Below are 20,439 nucleotides of genomic sequence, written 5' to 3'. Positions count from 1 at the left end.
GACACTTTTTCGTTCAATACATTGAGACAAATTTCGGAGAAGTGTTTCATGTCGGAGGAGGAAGAACGTCTCAAGACGTGGCGACGGCGCGGAGGGGGTAAAGTAGAAAGTACTTTGAGTAAAGTGAGATTAGGACGGAGATTCATTTCAGAGCGTAGATATATTGACGTTCACCTGGAAAGATATTGCTACGCAACCTGTGGTCCTCGTGCGTATAGTTGTGAAGATCCACGAGTAAATAAGCGTGGGGTGACGACATCGCTTGTTTATATGCGTCCAGAAAATAATCTTTTTCTACCAAATAGCTGTTGTCCGAAATGTTCCATCTGGTGGACGCTGCGCACGGTGCGCCACAAGACGACAAGACGACTGGCGTTGTAGGATATAGTTCTAAAATGGCTACTGTTGAAAAAGATGTTTTGTACGAGTAAGAAGATCGACGCGTTGGCATGGTGAGAACCCTGAATGAAAAGATCGGTCACCTTCTTCAAGGAATTAGCGTCGGTGATATGATCGTCGACGACGATGGGCGTGGCGCGCGACGTATCCCACTCGCGAGGTAGCTCCTTGGTAAATTTTCCCCAATTCGTCCTGCATGCTCGGCGAAGCATATGTCTGCACGTAGAATATTTGCGACGGAGGCTTGTCCACGACATTGTTCAGGTTCTTCAACACGTTGGTTACGAATGTGGATTTACGGCACATGGTCACTTAAAATACAACGAAAAGGATGGCGGAAACGAAAAGGTTCGGGGGTAGACATGACGCGTGTGCACACGCTGCGCGAAGAAAAAGAAGAGACTGATACTCGTAGAGAAATACATCTCTTTTCATAGGCGCCGACTGCGGGGGGCGTGGGGGCCCTTGCCCCCCCCGGAACATGAACTAGGGGGGGCGCCGCCTCCCCCAGAAAGTCCCGCTAAGAGACTGACACCAACCTTTGGGGCTCAGCACGCCCGGGTCAAAAGAGCAAAGAGGCACCAACCCCAAAAATGCATCTTGCAATTTGTAAAATATGTATCCGCCCACCATACTCATTATCACAGTAGAAGGTGAGGCGAAGAAACACAGAGGATGACACAACACATAGACTGAATTTCGCTCAAAGCAATCAGATCAATGAAACGAAGCAATCGAAAAGGTACCAGCAACCGCGAGGTGCAACGGTAGGATCTTAGGAACGCATATCCGTTGGGAGCGGGTTCAACTCCCGCTGGTTCATTTCATTGACCATATTCATTATATTGCGCGCATTTCGCGTCAAACACCGATGATTCAATGCATTTTGTTCCTTTTGCACTCAGTTTTCAAAGGCGTAATGACTTCAGTTGTGCACATGTTCACTGTTTACATTCTCTCTGTTTTTCTTTTTGTTTTGTTTTTTCTGTTCTTCCTTCCTCTTATTTCGATGCCAGTTCTGCATGCATCATAGGATCCCGCCGGAGTGTGTGATTCTTCAACTTTAGTTTTGTGTTCTTCATTTTTCTTTTCCTTTTCTTTCCTTCTTTTTGTTTTCTTCTTTTCCTTCCCCTTTCACTTTTTTGTTGGAATAACAAGCCGACATCCCTGTGGCTTTCTTCTCCTTTCTTTTTTTTTCTTAATAACCAATTCCCCCCCCCCCCCCTGCCGGAGTACTTACTTCGCGGTGCGCCCTTGCCCCCCCTGCGAAAACGAAAACTCTCCGCCTCTGTCTCTTTTATTTACATGTCGACGTCGTCCTCCAGGTTCGAACTGCGTTCCCAATACAGATTATCCAGACTAACGGTGGACTTCTTTCTCGTCAGTCTGTCCGCCGCTAAGATGCGGTCGAGCGTCTTCATCTTGTCCTGACACATTTCTTGACGTGCTTGCAACCATTCCAGGCGGTGGACTTGAAACGCTTCCTCCACGATGCCGCGAATAAATTCGCGAAGTTCTTCGTTTTTTGTGTTTTCATGGCGACGACGAGAAACGCAGGAGAATAAACCACACATGGTGTTTTCCAAGTATTGGTCTGAATGATAACGCGCGGATAGCGCGCTCTCCCTTTATACGGCGCTTCCAAATAAAAAACGTAAAGAAATGGGCGTCAGAACGAAAGCGAATCAACCAGCACCATCACCGTGCTCGAAGCGCATCCGCGAGATGCCAAGGGCGACGAGACCAAAACCGAAACGTCCGACAGCAGACGTGGTGGTGCTGCGAGCGCGTGTGACGTATGCTCCGCGAAGAGGGCGCCAGATTCAGTTTTCTGTTTGCCTCTCGTCAGGTGCGGACGTCTGGTGCGTCACTCGTACCGTGACCGTTGATGTCATGGTGAACTCTTTAGTCATGTAAAGAAGATGGACGGCGGTGTGTGCATACAGATATGCTTCGATGTCAGTGAGTTGTCGTTTTACTACTTCTTCTGTTGTCGCGTTTACCTACCCCTTAACTGCGATTACTTGTCAGCATGTATTGGAGTAGTGTATGTTTGGCGATTTAGCTTGTTGCGATTAGGAGAAAGTCCTCCCCTTGTTCTTGTTGTTGTTGTTATTCTTGTTCGTGCATGCCCAAACATGTTCGCAATTCCCTTGTTGCTATTCTTGTCGGTGCATGCCCGCACATGTTCGCGATGGTGAAAATCTGTGTGTGCCTGTTTTCGCGCGTGTTTTCCCCGCGTTAGCACTTCTTTGTTTTGTTTTTTTCTGCATTCCACGGAAGTCACCATGATGACAGCGGTGCTGCCACCTGACGTGATGCTTTCCGACCTGCATGGTGTGACGCTTTGTAAATGGCGGCGTCCATGGGCTGATGCTGTTACCGAACCTGGACTAGCACATTAATTAATTGAATATGTATAGTAATGACTTGAATTATTATATGAGTTTAGAAAGTGTATTTATGCGTATGTGCGCCGAGACTGGGAGGTGACACGGGTTCGAATCCTGTCACCGGCTGTGCTGTCTGAGGTTTTCCCTGGGTTTTCCGAAGACTTTCCAGACGAATGTCGGCACAGTTCCCCTTAAAGTCGGCCCAGGACGCATACTAACCCCCCTGTCCCCCACTCCTTCCTGCTGTCCTCTCTTCATCTGTCCACGTCTATACGCCGCTCATAGCCACAGTTGCTTCGCGGCGCTAACACGGAATTTAAAAAAAAATTATGCGTATGTGCGCTTCTTTTCATGTGTCTCATCATAGAAAAATACAACTTAACGAGAATTTGATATTTTCCTCCTCTCTCTCTCTCTCTCGTTGGAATGAATAGTAATTGAATTTATTAATTGAAAATTATATTGTACGCTCTATTATCGCATTCTTATGCGTGTATGGGCTATTTTAAGTGAAAAAATCGAAAATAAAAAAAATAAAAATTGGGTGGGGGTGGAAATTGCAAAATTGGGGGTGGCAGGGGGATGAGAGACGAGGAACGTGTCAAATTCCTCGTTAAGTTGTATTATTCCTTTACTACTAAGGCGTTCTTGACGAAGAAATCCATGTGTGCCACGGCGCCCTCTATATTTCTAGTTTTCCGTAGCCACACACATTTTCTTCTTTTTTACCTCTTACTTTTCACATGCGTCTGTTGAGGTACAAGACATTCTTAAGGGGTGGCTGGAGGGGTCGCCGCTCGAGGAAGGCCGTACGGTTCCTCGGGATGCTCGAGGTATTGCGTTCGTGCACACGCTATACAAAGATGGCGGGCATGGACAGGCTTATTTCGCTGCGTGAGAGATGGTACGTCGAAGATTTCACTGAATCAGTCGCATTTATTACTCACTGTGCGCATCTAACTGCGAAGCGAATCGGCTACCTCTTCTTGCAGCAGTGCAGAGGCGGTTACTGTATGAACGAAGAACCCCTTGGAACGGTACAGCAATGAAGATGTCAAGGAAAGGTACCGGTTGGGCAAAAACACTGTTGTTTCCATCATAGAGGAATTCTGCCTCGGCCGTACCCAAATGGACGAGGCTCGCCATTGCGGCAACTGTTCCAAGTGATTACAGCGCTTCGGTTCCATGCTGCTGGTACTTTTCAGCTGGCCATCGTGGACATTTCCAGTGTGTCGTGACCAATAGTGTGCCGTCGAGTGAAGATGATCAGCAGGGTAATCGCCACCAAGTTGTTTCCGCGCCACGTTACCTTTCCTGCACCCGAGGGCATGACACTAGCTATGCAAAATTTCTATAGAATTGCTAGTGTACGAGGTGTAACTGGGTCCATTGATTGTACTCATGTTAAGATAAAGCGCCCTGGAGGTCCTGCAGCGGGAACGTTCCGAGACGCAAACGGTAGCTTTTTATTAACCAGGGATGCGCCAACCGCATTCGCCAATCCACGAAAGCTCGAATCCTAGGTAGGGATTCGAGATTCGCGAACCCCAATCCCAGTGCCCAAAACGACGAATCGAATTTTTCGAATTCGTCAACCACGTTTGTTTGTTTCTTTTGCAAATTGGTGCCTCCGGTGTCCGCCGAAAGCCTGATTGGCCGACAGGGGTTTTCTTGTTTGTTTGTTTACATTGCTCTGGACTGAAAGAATTCAGGCAGGAACTGTAACATCACAAGTTTAAAAGGAACGTGATTTTGCTTTTGATTGTTGCTTAGTTTTATGGAAATAATTCAGACTCGATAATTTATGCATTTCTTGTAGTCGATGTTAAATAAATTACGTTTAAGAACAACTATATGGGTGTATTTTCTCCTGAAACTGAAGCATTATTTAATTTGTTAGGTATCATATTCTGCTTCAAAACACTTTCCACTAGAAGTGTTTTTCCCCTAGCTTTTTAAGCTCTTTTTAGAGAAAGGATTCGTAAGATTCATGGATTCGTAGTACCCTCCATGGATTCGGATTGGAAAAATTGTGGATTCGTCCCATCTCTGCTATTAACGTTCACGTAAAGCGTTCCTTATGTTTCAATTATTCAGTAGTGCAATGCATAATTATTGAGCTAACCTTTACCTTGCCATCGAGGCATACGGCCACGAATCTGTCTTTGATCTGCGTTTTCCTTTTCGGTTGTGAATTTTCTAAACGTGAACGACTGGACGAAATTATTTGTTTCAGTATGTAAAAGGCCTCGCCACGCAAAGTTCTTCTGTTGAACTGTGATATTTAAGGAGGGTATACTTCCATTCGTGTCGTAATCACACTTTCTCATTGTCTGTGTTCCCATTACAGGCTATAACTGTCCCAGAACTCCAGTTTTTTTATGGTGTCACTAATTGGCATGGCTCTATCCACGACAGCAGGATCTTCGACAGCAGCCGTGCCACGTTCTTGTTCGAAGAACGTTTGTTACCTGGCATTCTGCTTGCTGACAGTGGTTACCTATGTCTCCCATATCTTCTGACACCACTGCTACAACCGCGCTCGCAAGCTGAGAAGCGATACAACACCGCTCACATAAAGACCCGCAACACAGCTGAGCGAGGCTTCGGTGTGTGGAAGCGACGCTTTCCATGCCTACACGTGAAACTTCAAACCAAAGTCGAGACATCAGTGACAATCATAACTGCGTGTGCAACACTGCACAATATTGCACGAACAATGAGCGATTCGTGGGAGGTAGGAAATGTCCCACAAAGTACAAACGAACCAGTTTCTTGGGAATGCCGACGCGCCACGACATCGGAAGCGAACTCACGAGGAGCGGTCATCTCTGGGAATTTCGCGAACTGAACGGCCTGTGGCAGAAAAGCCTGAAGACAAATCGCAGCAGTTCTGCTTTATTTCTGTGCATCTACGCGACTGTAACTAGTATGCCGCGAATTCATGTACTTTTGTTATTTCATGTTATGGTTTATCTATTGTCCGGATAGATGGATTCTTGATCGATTAACTTAAATGGAGCAATATATTTGTGAGCAAAACTAATAAAAATAAACGGTACAAATGTGAACAGATTCCCTTGCACCCTGGCATGTTGTACTAAACGCACCTTAGAATAGTTCTGAGCAGCAACCAGGGGATGGTCCCGGGACTTTAATTCCGGGCGGGGGTGGGGGAGGGGGTGTACCTCGTTGTGTGTCGTTCAATGAGGACTGTACTTCATATAGACAGTCGACGGCGGCAATAGACACCCTTCTGAAGGCAGGTGAATAAAAATAGCCACCCTATTCCTCTGCGTAGGCTCTCGGTAACCAAGGATGGCGACGACGATGCATTCTCAATCATCTCCAGAGTTTGATCTTGCACGGTACTCTTTCTGTAACACACCAGTCTCTTTTTGTTCGTCCTTTCTCTCCCTCATTTTCTTTTTGTTTTGACCCACTGTGCCAATATAATTTGATCCCGCAAAATACTACCCCCAATAAACGTCAACCTCTCATTAACGGGCTTCATTGCGCGTTTTTTTTATTTGGAATATGAGGCTACAATTACACCGGGTAGTTCCCTCTGTGAATCTTGAAAGTACGATAAATATGTCCTGGATGAAGTACAGGTGAAAAAAAAAAGACCTATTCGCCTCTCCAACTACCTATAGAGACACTGATGTCGTCCTCATGATGGCAGAGAAAAGAATGTTTGCCGATGAATAAATCGCCCTGCTTCATGCCTTCTTCCACGAGACACGCTTCAAAACTTGTACAAATAACACAGGTTGCGCGTGGTCTCCTGTTGTCTTCGTTGTTTTCGTTCACGTCGCTCCTGGGATCTGTTTCCTCTTCCCATCCTCGACATTGAATATTCTTCTCCACAGTGGTTTTGCACTACGGAATTGAGCAGTGCTGTTGCTGTAACAGTTCTGTAAGCCGGAAATGTCCATCGCACACGAAGGGAAGTTGCGGCAGTTTTGTGTCAGCGCGAAATACACCTGTCGTCTGCTGTTACTATCATTCGTTCAGTGTTTCTGTTGGGGTCCGCTGGGTGGCGAGCAGCCAGCTGGAGAGGTGAATAGCATCGAAACGCAAAACAACGGTGACGTGTGTACATAGTCGTTGGACCAACCACAAGAAAATACAGGAAGAATCACATTTCAGAGAGTTAGTTAAAGGGACATCGTACCCCCCTCCCCCATGGAGGCGAAATTTCGGGGAGGGGGTGTCGGGCAAAATTTGGGGGTCGTTAGGGGGTGTGGTGTGGTGCTGGGAAAACCCGTGGCAGCCACGTTCGCGAGAACGGCTTCTAAACACAACTTGCAGAACAGAAGATATGCGGATGCGGAACGCGTGTGGTGCTTTCAATTCTGAACATAATGTTTATTTCTTCTGAAACTCCATTTCCAGCTTTTCCTTCTGCAGTTCAGCCACGACGAGTTGAAACGAAGGTACTCCATTTGTAACAGGTGCTTCTCTTATCGAGGTTCCAGAATCTGGTGGTCTTCGTCGGCTCTCTTCCGCAACTCTAGTTCTAAAGGCTGAAGTGCTGACTTGTGCTCAATAGACTTGCGACGCTGCTAACTTCTGATGGAGCCTGTCCTCTCAACCAGCTCTGCTGACATTGTAGCTTCCAGCAAGGCGGTTCGCGACAATTCTCGCGCCCCACTTCTGTGTAACTTATTGGGAGGTTGCGATGTACTGGCCCTGATTGCAGATGCGCCACTGTATTCACAACTGGTGCGCCATGCATCCGAACTACCACCTGGAAAGGCAGGAGGAGAGCGGCGTGGCGTGGCAGACGTCTGGGGCGGGGATACAGGTAAAGTAGCAGGAGAAGGTACAAGAGACGACAGAGGCGAAGACTGAGATGAGGGCATTGGAGGTGGAATGGGTGGACAAAGCGGAGAAGAATGTGGAGGAGACGCCAATGGATACACTGCACGACTGGCAGCCTGTGAATAATTCGTACCCGTATTATGGAAGTCAAAGCGTTTATTACAGGGAAAAGGGGAACGGCGAAGCAGCCAATGAAACATAACAATGATGAAAGAAGGAAGTTACTGAAAAGGTTATTAATGTCTTAAGCACTTGAGGCTTTGTATGTATTTGTCCTTTCTGTCTGTTCCAGCCTCAGAACGTCAATTGCCACCAAACAAAACAAGTAACTCAAATGACCTACTGCGCGATCATGAAACATGTCTCATATGTAACGAAGCATTGTAGTCGTCGTTCCTGATAGCGAACAACACATGCAACTGCCAAAACTTACTGGAACTATCCTGTAGCGGCTGATTCTGAAGTGGCAGCAGTAAAGCGTCCAGTACGGGGGCTGCAACGCATGTGTAGCGGCCATCGCTATCGAATGTGTTCGGAACTCGTGTATTGACGTGTGGAGCAGCTGTTTCCACAAGCTGACTTATCGTGGACATCAATATTCTTTGACTTCCCCCACCTGCAGAAAAGGGTGCGAGCTATAGCTTGGATACGGCGGACAAAACTGTGTCTTGTGATACTGAAACACAGAAGACAACGACGTGTTTCCTATCTGTACCTGTTTTTCGAAAGCCTTCCCACGTTTCCGACGCCTTTTCCTTCTTCAGCAAGGACTTCATATTGTCCCAAAGTTTTCGTAATTGTTTAACTGTTTGTGGCAGGACTCCTGCCATGCTATTGAATTCATCTGTCTATAATTGCCTTGGACTTGGAATGGACTTGGTTTTTTGCCTGATCATTTTTACGTCAGTTTTCTTGCTCTCAATGACCTCACGGTACTTGTAAAGAAGTCGGGATATGTATGCCTTCTCGTCCTCGGTATACGTGTGCCGCGACGTTGCTCGAAAAAAAGTCCCGAGGAGATGTACCTACTTACGCAGATGCAGGATGCGGGCAGCGGCATGACAACTTCACTTCTTCGTTCCGTGTTTTTTTTTTTCTATAATCAAACTCAAACTCACTTCTTCGTCTTCAGATGACCAGGCAAGAGAACGTTAGGAAGAAGAGGAAGCGCCGTTCCTCTACAAAGTGATACTGCAGTGCCGTTAGTGAAATAAAAACGCGCCTTGAATTTCAAGCACTCCTTGATTGAGGAAACCTTGAACAAGAATAGAGGTGTCGGTAACGAACAATACTCCCGACAGTGCCACGGCTGTTCTCCGATGACCCGGAATTTGTTCTGCAAAGTGATAATATAATGAGGGTAAATCCCTACTGCTGGGATTGGTCAGCGGCATCCGTACAGCTTTTTTTCATTAGTATATCGGATATCATATCGTATTATGTTCGTGTAGGCACTAGCCCCATTCATCATCTCAAAATAAATTTGCGATTGTTGTATGCCCTACACTCTAAATCCGGCACCCGATATGTACCGCATAAAAGAGGACCCGCACCTGGGCCAAGCGGTACACATGAGGTACGATCCTCAACCAGCAGGTGCAGTTCGCGAACACTGCGAAATTCAAGCGGCACAAGTGTTCCGACACCCATCCGTACCGGCTAGGTACCTTTAAAGCGCGGTCTAGCAGCTGTACCTCATGTGTACTGCGTGCTTCCGGCGTATGAGTACGAGCGCCTTCTCACGATCCCCATGCGCTGCAAAAATATTACGCGTGATTCCGAATATCAGTCACTAAATTCCCTTATGCGGCAGTGCCGTAATGGGTCTTCGCTATCATTCTAACGAAGAAGTGCAATAACTAGAACCCGTGACCGTGAGGGATCGCACGTTTAGGAAGAGTGCGTTTCTTATCAGTTTGTTTTGAAACGTCGGGGAGCGAGGCCGAGTCTGCTCGGTCTTTGAAGAAACTCGCTCGTCAATTTCAAGATAGCAGTCATTTAAGGTGCGTATTATATCTATTAAGTAATAATTCGTCCGCACAACGCATTATCGTTCATCTTCGCTCTGATTCCCAGTGGTCCTGAGTAGTATTCTGTCCTGTCGTTGGAGCGGCAATTAGAAACTCAGACATGGACCCCTGGGCCCTGCCCTGAGCCCTTCGCGTATTTTTCCCTCCGCGGCACGTGGGCGGAGGGTTGTCCGTGCGCTTACCGGCGGGGGAGGGCTGTGTGCGCGCTTACCCTCTCACATTTTTCAACCTGGGCCGACTTCTTTCGTCATTTTCCCCCCTGGGCTGACTTGAATCGCAAATTTTTTCCCGCTACAACAGGTGTGCAGTAAGCGGTTTACATGCAAAGTATATCCATACACAAAAGTACAAGTGAAAATATAGTTATTAAAGTCATTAGTGTCGGGAATTATGTCATGACTCTGTGTGAAGGAGAAAAACTTAGCCCAGAACTCTGATGCAGAAGAAACACAATACCCGTAACAAAAGTTATACTTATTACAGGCATGATGCAATAGCATTGAAGGGGTATCACACATCATACACAATATTTGTTATTAGTGGTAATCACGCGTGTTCAGTTAAGCAGAAGGGATAGCACATTTAATCAAAGAAGATATTTTTAATCAATATGATTACAATCAAAATTAAAGTTTTATTATAAAAAGTCTCACCTTATTTTACGTGAGCACCATAGCGGATTTTAATTACAAAGCTCTGATAGATGTAAGTAACTTCAAGAACAATAGCTGGGCCAACTTCTCTAGCATTTTTTATTTTTATTTTTTCCAGCGCGCGGTGCCTGGTGCGCAGATGAGGGGCTGTCCGGATGCTGACCAGCAGGCGGACGGGCTCGGTGCGCGCTGGGCCGACTTCTTTGGCGATTTTTTATTTTTTTCCGGCTCGCGGTAGGTGGCGCGCAGGTGATGGGCTCTCCGTGTGCTTACCAGCGGGCCGAAGAGCTGAGCGTACACTTATGGTTGTACACTCTGGGCCGACTTCTTTGGCTATTTTTAAGGTGGCGCTTGGGCACTTTACATGCAAGTAGGGGCATGCACACTGACAACACCGGGCCGACTTCTTTGGCGAGTTTTCACGCTGGGTCGACTTCATTCGCAATTTTTTTCACGTGCTGCGTGAGTGGTTTACATGCAAGTAGGCTGGTGAGAGGGTGTCCGAATGTCTACCAGCGAGCTGGAGAGCTGCGCTTGCCCTTATCGTTCTGTATCTTTTTACCTGGGTCGACTTCTTTGGCGATTTTTCCGCCTGGGCCGACTTCGTTCGCATTTTTTTCAGGCGGCGCGTGAGCGGTTTACATGTAAATAGGAACATGCACACTGTCATCCCAGCCAGGCGACGATACCGTCATACCTGGGCCGACTTCCATCATCATTTTTGCAGCCTGTGGCGACTTGAATCGCTAATTTTTTCCCGCTACAACAGGTGTGCAGTAGGCGGTTTACATGCAAAGGATAGTAAAGCCAAATAGTGGAAGGAATTATGTTGTAACTCTGCGTGAAGGCGAAAAACCCAGCCAAAAAAACATGAAACGGAAGAAACACAATACACGTAATAAAGAATATGGGAAGCTAAGTTGAGAGAAAAATTCATCAAAAAAGAAAGCAGAAGGAATGCAATATATATGGGAAGCTAAGTTGAATATTCCAACACGACACAATTAATGAATTTCTTATTATGTGAATAGCACACACGCAAGGAAATAACGAGAAATACGATCAACAGCTAATAGAGAACCAACACCCATCACGTAAACAAGAGGTACACAAAGGATAAATAATTGAAAAACAATCTATCAAAACGAGAAACATGCACACACTTAACACTGAACAGCAGAGAAACACTCAAAACGGCGCATCTGCCAACGTGTAAACAGCAGACAGGAAAATAATATCGAAACAAACTATCAAACAAGAAACATTTAAAAAATTGAAATGGAAATAATCTATCTTTGGGAAAGCTAAATTGAGAGAAAAATTCACCCAAAAAACGAAAAGAGAAGGAATGTAATACACGTAATAAAGAATATGGAAAGTTAAGTTGATTATTCCAACACAACACAATTATGCAATTTATTATAATGTGAATAGCACACATGCAAGGAAATAATGAGAAACATGATCAACTGCTTATTAGTAGTTGATCATGTTTCTTCGTTCTTCGTTCGAAAAACGCGAGCTTTAAACGCGCTAGAACCCTCAATTAATTCCCGGCTTGAGTTGTTGGAGTTAGTTTATGACTTTCACCACGACCATTGTGGGATCCCCCTACTCCCTGCAGGCGTAACCTTGGCGAAAGTGGATTAGAGCTCAGCTTTCCTCTCTCACCTTTTTTTTTTTTTTTGTTAGTGGGCTCTGAATGAAAAAGATGTGTTCCTGTGATGTATCGCCCTGTTTGTTCAGAAAGTTTTTACCTAAATTAATTACTGGTTTGAGTTTGCTTCAGATGATCGCTCGATTGATATTAATAAAAATATTCTACTAGTTGGGAAAATATTTTTAAGTTGTGTGCGTTGATTTTCACTGTAGCAAACTTTTACATTAATTTGCATTTCAGATGAGTTGATTGTTTGTGGCTTCTGCGTGTAGAAATTACTATTGCAAAATTATCATAAAACGATGTAATTAAATTTGATTCTCGTTTTCGAATGAGTATTGTTTCTATCATTGAATAAATTTGACTTTCTCTCTTTGCTTTAGATATTCACTCGATTGATATTTTGTGAGTTGAGAATAATGTATGCATAATAGTTGTGACAGATCTGAAGTACATTAAATGCAGCGTTTCTCGTTTTGGTTGAGTATTGTCTGCGCCGATAATGTTTCTCTAAAACCAGTTTGCACTGACATAAAAGTCTATTCTGAGATTTTTTGGCGTGCTATTGTTTGTTTGTTGATAGAATTCTCATTGTGTTCTTGAGAATCGAATAATTCCAATGTCTATTTGCGATAGTTGATCAATAAAAAAATTTCGCCTCTGTACACCGGTCCTAAGAATATTTGCTTTTGGAGGAAAGAATGAAAATGAGAGAGGGTTTCCCCACCCCATAGGTTACAAGGGATGTGCGGTTTCTTTGCTTTTGGGGTGTATAGAGGGAGAGAGTGACCCCACCGGGCTCAAGTAGCATAGATTGGCTGTACTGTGTAAAGCTTAGCTGTGCTGCGTGTTTGGATACCTCTGTCAAGGTAACGTTTATAGTGCCTGAGTAGGATGAATATCCTATATTGTTAGGTCGCAAGGATGATTTTATGATAGTTCAAAAGATACCCTATTGAAAATTCCACCAGACATGTAAGCTGGTGGACCACCAGCACGTAATTTAAGACGTGGTCCACCAAGAATTCTAGTGGTCTAGTGGAACTAGGTGGTCTAGTGGTGGTCTAGTGGGCCACCAGAAATTGTAGTGCACCACAGGCAATTCTGGTGGTGCTCACTCTCGATGGTTAACCAGGGCACTGCAGCAGTGCTACAGTTGTAGCCCTGCAATTCTTGCAGCAAACGTATATGAGTGTGTATTGAAGCTTCTCCATCTTTGTGTGGGTGTATGCAGGAGAAAAGGAACAAACCTTACTTGTCCATTCTGACATTTATTTCTTTCTCCTCAGATCACGCATTTTTTGTGATAGGTAATATTTGACTCTGCGGAGCCATTCCTTTTGTTCTTTCTGCGACGAGCTGCCACCTTTACGCCTCTCCAACAAGCCTGAAAAATTGACAGAATGCAAATAAGGGACAGCTAGAACTACTCATTTTTTTAACTACTGTACATTGGCACGCACACAAAAAGGTACTATCATAGTAGAACATATAGGGTCGTCACCATGCAGTGCCTCCAATTTGTGGGGGGTCAGCGGCTCCTGGGCTTGCTGAGCACCATCCGCCTTTGCACGATTGGAGAGCGTTCCCGTTACGCTCTTTCTTGCCAGCACGGGTGCCTACGATATTGCGAGGGCTGCCTGCTTGGCAAACATCGAGTCTTCCTTGTACCCGTGAATCTTCTCCCATGCAGCCTTCGAAATCCACACACCTAAGCCTGCGTGTACCTGCAAAAAAAATATGCACAAACAGAATAGGCAATTGCAACTCACATGTCCACAGCCGAGAAATGCAAAAAGATTCGGATAGATGGCAGATGCTCAATTAAGAGCTTGGTTAAGATAGTACATCACCGTAGATGTGATATGACGTCACAAATACTGGTACTGCAACGTCCAAACCACTTGCACACGCTTGCAAATGCAATACTTTAGGAATCTCAAGCACCAACGTCGCCAACACAATGATACATCCCAGTGATAAAAAGTACAGAGAGGATTGTAATGAGTTCCCAAGATAAACTTGTTCAGCCTGAAATTGGTGGACAGAAGTATCATTTATGCAATCTTCCCCCACTTTTCCGCAAAATATGATCATTCACAATATCCAAGTGTAGCTCAACTATATTTTGTTACATATATATACATGTATAATGATGGGGGAAAAGCCATTAAAGAAACAAGTAAATGACACTAGACGTGTTTGAAATTAAAAATTACAGATTAAGATGGCTTCTATGGCTGCACGCAGAGAAACAGGACACGTGTTTCGCCGTGTTTGCGGCTCGTCAGCTCTGGGTAGCTGCGCATCGTTCGGAATTGGCAAACCAGTGGTCGCTCAGCGAGCGATACATGTATGTATATACTTTTACTTTTTTTGTTGCACCAAAGAACTTCTATTTCCTTACTGGGAAACAAAAATGACAACCCGGCTGTCACAAGAGGCACAATGTGCCCCATGAGGAAGGTGCTTTTAGGGTACCAGTTTGTGTGGTCCCACTCTCTTGTGGCAGAGTGTGTGTGGGTTTAAATTCGCAGGTACCTGAATGATTGTTGCGTGAATATGCACTGTCTAGGATGCAACACAAATTCCCATCTACTGTATAAAATATAACTGAGCATGCTTAGATAACGTGAGAGTAGGCATATCATATCATGAGCGAAATGCACCGTAGAGCTCAAGAGAAGATGTTACTCTGCTCTGTCTTACCATGTTATCCTCGTCCTCTGCACCAATAGGAAGTGAGGTGGCTTCCGGGGCACCTGGAGAGTCTGTAGAGGACAAGTTTGCGTAAATCATCACCAAAATACAAACAACACAAATAGCACTCAAGGCAAGCAAGAGGGTGCTCTTTTAGCTGTACTAGACTTTGCTAAAAAGAGAGGGTGCTTTAGGGCCCCTTGAACATTGTGATTAATTTATCCCATGAAGTTAGAATACGATACAAATTCACTTATGTCACAATCAGCTAATTACTAAGACAGAATAATTAAGCATTCAATCAGATGGTTTTATGAAAAAGTGAAACAGTCAGGCGAAAAAGTGAACATACACTGCAGGACAGTTCAGAAATCAGAGCTTATAATGCACTATTGACAAGAAGACAACAAATTTCAACTCGATCGCATGCCCAACTGGGCGTCTAGCAGTGTAGGTGATATAGGCTACACCCTCCAAAAAACATAGCACTAGGGCTGCTTGACTGACAGACTAGAGAGCAAAAACGAGAGCAAAACAAAGAAAAACAGAACAGATTGAAAAAGTCTCACCTCCACCTCGTGCACGCTGGGCTTCCACAGGCTTAGGTGTTTGGACATGCCGTTGCGAAGATGTAGTGCTGGGGCTTCCTGGCTGAAACACTAAAAGGAAAAACCCAAGAATGCACTACAGCCCAGCTCCCAAGCGTGATCGCATAAATAAATCATCACACAAATCTCACCATCACCTTGCGCTGGTGGGGCGAGCACAGGCGACAGGCCATGGTACCGAGAAGACGCAGCGCCGGGGTTGCTTGACTGAAAGACTAAGATGAAAAAACTCAGTAAAAATGCACTGCAGCCCCACTCCGAAGTACGATCTTATAAAGCATAAATGAAAGGCAGTCACACACACAAGTCTCACCTTCATCACATGCTCCTTGCGTGTCCGCAAGTATAGGTGGATCGCTACGCTGTTGACCGCTCTTGACACGCCGATGACAAAAGTATCGTTACCGATACTTTTGAATGCGCCACCCTTTCTTCACTGACCATATTTTTCACTCTTATTCATTGTCAATGGTCCGCCTAGCCCTCGACAAGAAGCCTGTGGACACGCCTACGTGCTCCGTAACCGGAATTATACCAAACACATGTTATCTGTTTTTCTGTGAGACGAGGAAATAACCAGGCTGTGTTCAACAAAAGAGTTGAGGTCAACGAACAGAGATCAAGTCTTTAACAATGCTTTGACAATGCGATCTAGATTCCACTGCTAAGCTGCCGTGTCGCACTGAGTCACGCTCACATATTCTTAACTTCGGATAGGATTCCTTCGTCATTGGACTTCACGGTATGTGTGGGACTGACACTAACGTAATTGTCACACTGGCCTCTGTCAGCTGCCGGAGAGACCACGGCCTGCAAGTATGGCAGAAGACGACTTCGAGAACCAGCTATTGATAAAAGTCAAGCACAACGTGTCCGAGCTACGTATAAAATATGCTGTATTTTTACTGCAAAACTGTTCACGTAAAGCGATATTTCTATGGGCATCATCTCCGTATTTCAAACAAAACTATCGCGCAAAGTATCGCGTTACTTTTTTTAGTAACGGTAGCGGTACTCCGTTACTTTAAAAAAGAAGTATCGATATCGGTATTTCGATACATTTTACTCAAGTAACGAGCAGAGCTGTACACGTTACCCAAAAAAAGTAACTGAATACGTTACTCGTTACTAAGAAATAAAAGGAACGCGTTCTCGTTACTCGGAAGTAACGAGTTACTTTTATACGTTACATTTGCAGCAGAAATACAGAAAAACAGCAGAAATACGAAGTATTTCAAGAAGCAGAAATACGAAGGTAGAGTATCGCCTGTGGCGATGAAACTCCCCACTCTCCAAGGTCGAAAATAAAGTTGTTGTTGTTGACCGGCTTTATTTTACTCACAGCAAATGAACAAAGGCAGTTACAGTAATTCTTCATTAAAACAAAATAATAATGAAAAGAAAAAGTTAGATGATGCTTACCTTCACATGCTTCTTCAAATTCGAGTAGGACGTACTCGAAATGCTGATGCATTTTACCTTCGAAAGGCATAGCAGACACGAAAATACTAAATTCCCGTTGGCTTTAGTCTCCTTGATTTCGAATGTGTCGCTTAACGCAGGCCAGGGTGACGTCGTTGTTGACTCCGCCATGCTACTAACAAGCATCAGTGGGCGCTGCAGCCAGGCCAAGCGTTTTTTAAAGCGGCTGGCGACCCGGGGAGAGAAACAAACGAATAGCATGCAAGCAATACAGCTAACGGCCATTTACCCCACCCCTTCGCTACTTTCTGGTACAGTTGAAGAATGAAGGATTCCAGGGAATACCATGAAAAGGTGACCTGTAAACGGAATTTTGAGGACGAAACCGGCAATCGTTCACAACACGGCCTTCACATTGTCAACGGCACGCGTCCCAGTGACAAAGCCCATGAAAAGGACACGAAGGCAACCCGCTAAAGCGCTTTAAGTGCAGTGATCTCTTCCAAAGAGTAACAAAAAGTACATATTGAGTATTCTGAAACACTGTGGACCTAAGAGGAATGATAAAGGTGTCGTGTTCTGGTATTTTCTCTCCCCTGGAGGTTTTTCCACGGGTCGTGTGGGTGAAAGGGGTGGCACGTGCATCAACGGCGTGGAATGCCGTCATGCGTGCATGGAAACCGACCGCTAGCAGCCGTGGTTGATGGCAGTGAGACAAAAAAAAAAAAAAAAAAGGAACGAGTAACTCGCAGTAACGCGTTACCAATTTTTGTAACTAAGTACGTTACTAGTTACATTTTTTGAAAAGTAACTTGGTCGTTACTTAGTTACCAGAAAAAGTAACGCGTTATGTACAGCTCTGGTAACGAGTATCGGTATCCCGATACCATATTTCGGTAACGGGTACAACACTGTAATGAAAGGGAGTCACACAAATCTCACCTTGACGTCGTGCTCGTTGGACGTCCACTGACACAGGCGATTGGCCAAGCCCTTCTGGAGACTTCTCAGACATTTCAAACATTTTAGAGCACAGTGCACGTTGTAGCTCTAGGTTGACCTTTCGTAGCCTCTTGTTCTCACCGAGAACTTCTCTATATCGTTCCTGCACTTCCTTCAACACCTTCTTTGAGAAATTCATCTTCTGAAGAGGAGATTTCTTCCAGAAGATGAAGCTCTTCGAGATCCTTGACTTATTTCCTTTTCCGTTTCTGGTCTGGCTGCTTTTCTTTAGTGAACTGATTGGAAAAGCATGCGAACCGATATCAGAAAGATTTCAACAGTGCCCATAAAAACATGCCCACAGATGTTAAACAGTTGATATCTGAATTGCCCATTGTGCAATTGCCCGTGTGAATCTTATGATGCGACGTAACTAACTGTAAAGATACAAGATTGCTGAAATATGCTTTCAGAAGCATTTGAATAACACTCAAAGCAATCCAAACATAGCTCAGGCAATATAACTACCTTTATTTTTATTTTTCCGGCTGTGGCAGTTTGTCGATTGACCGTCTTGCACCGTTTCTGGAGGTAACTGTCCATTTCTTCCTTTGTGTCTGGAGTAAAAAGGACGGTTACTAAAATATGTTCGGAACTGAATTATAGACAACAAGAATTGCAAGATAGTACACACAGAACCAACACATGGACACACACAGATACAATATGCGCCTCACGTGGTTAGACAAAAATGTAGAGAACTCCGACTTAACATAACGAAATAACAAGGTTTACTCATTGCCTACTTATTACTTATGTGAAGTCGGAGTTCTCTACTTTTTTGTCTAGTTATGACGTCACCCGGCTTTTGGAGTATTTTTGCATCTCACGTGGTTTGCCGTAGAGAAGAAAGATTGCCCGTGTACAATACAATTTGCGTAGAACCAAAGACCGATGAAACCGAGAAGTGAGCGACAGTCCACAACCTGACAACAAAAGCAGCTGTCTTGCACAATGTTGCCAAATGCCGAACACCTACTCCCCACGCACAGCGAATTCAGTGAATTTGCCTCTGCACTGCATGGTTTATATCCTTACAAAGCTATACTGATTACTGAAACACACAGTTAAATTGTTCTAATTATCATTTGTTACAAAATTGTAAGTACTTTCGTGTTGTAGGCAAAATATTTCACGGTGTAATTCCATTACTTCTCACGCGTTTTATGTTAATGTGGCTTGGCCAAGCTCAGCGAGAAAGGAGAGAAAAGAAGAAAAACATCAAAAGTGTTTTTGGCAGTTTAACACGCGCTTTTTAATTCATCGTAACGATCTCTCCCGATGGTAAAGTGGATAATGTGAGCAGAGCCTTGCAACTCGTGTGGTGTGGCAGCGTGGACGCTTCTGCACCTAGCCAACCTAGCACAGAAACAAAAATGAGCTCTCCCCCGGAGAAGAGGCGCCGGGGACCGTATCGGAGGTGGATGGAGCCTGACGCGGAAAGAGGCCTCCCAAGGCAGACAAGGCATAATGACAGAATGCGGCAGGAAAACGTAAGTTCTTGCTTTATTGAGGGTATGCTAAAACTCCCTATTACTATCAGTTTCTTCAAATTTAACGGACGTGCTCATGCAAACGAAGGATCTAATATCTTACATGGATGGGGATTTCGCCCTTAGTTTATTTTCATCTGATGAATCGTCGAGTGCTTCATCTTTTTCTGATGTTAAAAAGAACGTTAATCGTTTCGTTTATTTTAATTTTAGGAGTCCAGTGCTACCACATCTTCAGTACCTGCTTCAGTGCCTTCGACATCTACTGACTGCCTGGACGAGGTTGCTCAACCAAGACATTGTCAGCATAGCGATGATGACGCTGACATGCCCGATGTACCTTACGAATTAAGTGGTTCCATAAATGAGCAGGAAGCAAGTTATGACAGTGAGAATTCAAATGATGATGACACTGAAGCCGAGTTCCACGCATTCCTTCAGGCCTGTTGTGCAGAAACTTTACCCAATCAGATAACTACAAAAGGGCATGCCATAGTGTTGGTCCTACTGTATGTGGTGAAGGCTGGGCTTTCATGGACACAGCTTGACGGTTTGTTAAACCTCATCAATGCACTGTTTGGTGGTGACGTTCTGCCGAGATCCAAATACATGTTTAGGAAAATCTGGCACAAGCGGCAAGAACAGGTTTTGCAGCTGCATTATTTCTGCAATACCTGCTTTGCTCACCTCGGAAATCGTGGAAGATATGCAAAAGGCTGTAAATTCATGTGTACTTTTTGTCATGAAGACTACACACATAAACTACTTTCATCTGGAAATTTCTTCATCATCCTCGACATGAAGAAACGTCTGCAGATGCTACTGAAGCATGTTGGGACGACCCTCCTGCACTCCCTTCGCACACTTTCTACACGGTGTTCGATTGGAGTATACAATGACCTTACGGATGGTCAGTTGTATCAGGATGCACGTCGAAGACTCAAGATGAAGTGGAGTGACCTAACTGTTAGTTTTAGCAGTGATGGCTCACCTGCTTTTGAGTCAAGCAACAGCTCAGTGTGGCCAGTTCAAATAGTGATAAATGAACGGCCAGTCAAAATGCGCTGGAGGAATGTCATTGTTTGCGGCTTACGGTTTGCAAAGGTCCACCCCCCTGTCCACCTTTTTTTGAGCGCATTTGTGCAGCACTTCGTCGGCATGGGGCCAGTTGTCTGGAAGACACTGAACCAAGTTGTCACGTCCGAAATTTATGCTATCTCCTCGCATCGCTGATTCTCCAGCTCGTGCCTCA

General features: G+C 44.8%; 1 pseudogene; it reads right to left on the bottom strand.

The window, feature by feature from the left end:
- Window positions 1–13,233: 13,233 nt before the first annotated feature.
- LOC135389510 (uncharacterized) lies at window positions 13,234–17,887 on the bottom strand (annotated as a pseudogene).
- Between the last annotated feature and the right edge of the window lie 2,552 nt (window positions 17,888–20,439).

The sequence above is a fragment of the Ornithodoros turicata genome, chromosome 3 (genome assembly GCF_037126465.1).
Source record: "Ornithodoros turicata isolate Travis chromosome 3, ASM3712646v1, whole genome shotgun sequence".
Taxonomy (NCBI): domain Eukaryota; kingdom Metazoa; phylum Arthropoda; class Arachnida; order Ixodida; family Argasidae; genus Ornithodoros; species Ornithodoros turicata.
The sequence above is the reverse complement of the archived record's forward strand: the minus strand, read 5'-3'. Positions and strand labels throughout refer to the sequence as shown.